Source organism: Macadamia integrifolia, chromosome 7 (genome assembly GCF_013358625.1).
Source record: "Macadamia integrifolia cultivar HAES 741 chromosome 7, SCU_Mint_v3, whole genome shotgun sequence".
Lineage (NCBI taxonomy): Eukaryota > Viridiplantae > Streptophyta > Magnoliopsida > Proteales > Proteaceae > Macadamia > Macadamia integrifolia.
In genome coordinates, this window is record NC_056563.1 from 13,560,448 (window position 1) to 13,563,118 (window position 2,671).

The following is a 2,671-nucleotide window of genomic DNA, read 5'->3' on the forward strand; positions in this document are numbered from 1 at the left end:
CTAACTATTATGGTAAACAAAGAGGAGATCATCCTAAAAAAGTAAATAATCTAAAAAATTTCAATTATTTGTCATGATAAATAAAGAGATCACCCTAATAAGGCAAACAATCCAAAGATCTCAAAACCCTTGTCATGTTAATCAAAGAAGAGAGCATCCTAAGAAAACAAAAAATCCAAAGAACTCAAATTTGTTTAAAAGAAAATGAAACGATCGTTTTTTTTTGGCATCCTTCATTGCATTTCCATGTTCACTCTTCCTCATCAATTGATCCCTGTAAAATTAAATATTGCGTGTTATTAATGCAGTATGAAATACTAAATCTTATCAGACTGATAGTTACAAAGTGAATAAATTAGAACTATAAAAATAACACATGCTTTGAAGATTTCCACAATCACCTAAGAAAAATTCAGCCTTAACAAATAGGAAAGCATCCAATATCACACTTCAAATCAAACTTGTCATATCAACATCCTCAATAGCACTTGAAATATAATTAATGTAAAAAAAAAAAATAGAAAGATAATCCAAACAACAGTACATGTAAATAGTAGCAACAATGCTATTAAATGAAATTCAACTTGAAAGCTTATTACCTGATTCAATCTCCTCAAGGTCTTCTAAGTTTTCTTCGACATCAATATGTGTTGGTGAATGTCGTAGCCAATCCTGTGCACACACCAAGGACTCTACGATCCGTGGTGTCAGTGAACTACGGAATTGAATTCTAGAATTCGATCATCAGTGCTAAAAGCAGACTCTGAAACAACAGTTGAAACAGGAATTGGTAAAATATCCCGAGCCATCTTACTAAGAATGACAAACCTTGATATGTTAACCTTCCACCAATTCAAGATGTTGAAATTAACATTATCTTCCTCATCATCCACAATACCTTCTAACAAATAACGATCCAACTCTGTTCTAATTTCTGAACCCAACCTATTCTTTAATTTTTGAAGAATCTTGTTGTGAAGAATCTTGTTTTTTTCCAGTCTTGTTCACTTGGAACCATATCCTTACAATCTACTGTAAAGCTCAATTCTCTATCTTCTAAGCATTTAAAAGCTTTTCGAAACTCTAAAGCCGTCCGTAACATGAGATATGCAGAATTCCAATGAGTAGGAACATCTAGAGACAAGGTTTTCTTATATTGAATCTTCTCTTGCTCACAACACAACTTAAATTGTTGTACTCTAGCAGGTGAACTCCTTACATAACTCACAACACAGCGCACATTAGATATGGAATCCTTATAACTTTCAAGACCCTTCTTAACAATTAAATTCAGAATATGTGTACAACATCTCACATGAAAGAAATCAAGATTTAACAACATATCATTTTTCTTGGCAAACCTTCTCTTTAAATTCCGAAGTGCCACATCATTATTATATGCATTATCTAGAGTAATAGTAGATAATCTCTCTATACCCCAATCTAATAGACATAACTCAAGAACATTGCTTATAACTTCACTAGTGTATGGTGATGGGACAACACAAAATCTAACAATCTTCTTTTGCAATTTTCAGTGTTGGTCAATGTAATGGGCTGTTAGGAACATATAACCAAGGTTTTGGATTGAAGTCCACATATCTGTAGTAAGGCAAACCCGTTGATTATTTTTCTTAAATATCTCTTTCAACTTTTTTTTCTCTTCCACATAGATTGCAAAACAATCTTTTGCCACAGTGGTACGTGACAAAACATTGAACCTCGGACACAAACTCTTACAAAGTTGTCTAAAACCATCTCGCTCTACATATTTAAAAGGCAATTCATCTACAATAATCATACGGGCAAGATCCTTATGACAAAGTTCTTGGTCAAACTTCCAAGCAGATATATTGGTGACACCACTACTTTCATCAACTGTATAACTCAACATCTTTTGTTTCTTATCCTTTTTACTATATGGATACAAAAACATCTCTCCAAATGCCGTTTCAATCCACTTGTACCATGTTCAGTAACACATCCAAACTCTTTATGACAATAATTGCAAGTGCATTTTTTAGCTTTTGACCCATCAGGAGGTTTAATCTTACTAAAATGATTTCAAACACTAGTTGGAGCTATTGCTTTGGGTTGAGACGATACCTCAATAGAAGCAGTAACATGTGTTGATGAAATTGCATTTGGGACATTGTTTTCCTCGATCAATGACATTTGCACAAATTAAAAAAATATACGCATAAGCCAAAAGGGGGTGTTCAAGATGAAAACAATAATAATTCAATTTAAGAGCATACAAGAAAGAAAGAGAGATTTTTTGACTTAGTTAATTTGATTTCATTAATAGTAAATATTTACAAATAATAATTCTATTCTTGTAATTATTATTAATAAAATGAAAAATGATTAATATGTTTGTTTTTAAATTACCATCTTAAATCAATATGTAATTGTTGATATGAATATTTATTATCGAATTTTATTATCAATATATATATTTAATACAATGAAAATTGGTAGAAAATCATTTTCTACCAATCTTGTCCCTTTAACCTGGAGTTTTTTTTTTTTTTTTTTTTTTTCACTCTCATTAGATGGAGGTTTAGTTTTCTTGCAGTTTGCAAAATAATTAAAGTTTCTGTGATAGTGGTTCTTTTATTTGGTAAATTATCAATTAAATGAGTTCCATCAAACTGTACTGTCAAAAAAT

The 2,671-nt window shown here is 31.1% G+C and overlaps 1 protein-coding gene across 4 annotated transcripts in view; it reads right to left on the bottom strand.

The window, feature by feature from the left end:
• Positions 1-227: 227 nt before the first annotated feature.
• The window catches only part of LOC122084012, a 4,966-nt gene continuing 2,522 nt past the window's right edge, over positions 228-2,671 (bottom strand). Inside the window, exons 1-4 of one of the 4 annotated variants that reach the window (XR_006141803.1) lie at positions 2,107-2,359; positions 600-692; positions 402-487; positions 228-274 (exon numbers count right to left, since the gene is read on the bottom strand). The gene's annotated coding sequence lies outside the window, so the exon portion shown is untranslated. Of the gene's footprint in view, positions 275-401; positions 488-599; positions 764-2,106; positions 2,360-2,671 lie in introns of those variants that run through there. The other 3 variants (XR_006141801.1, XR_006141800.1, XM_042651991.1) reach the window with 3 other exon arrangements.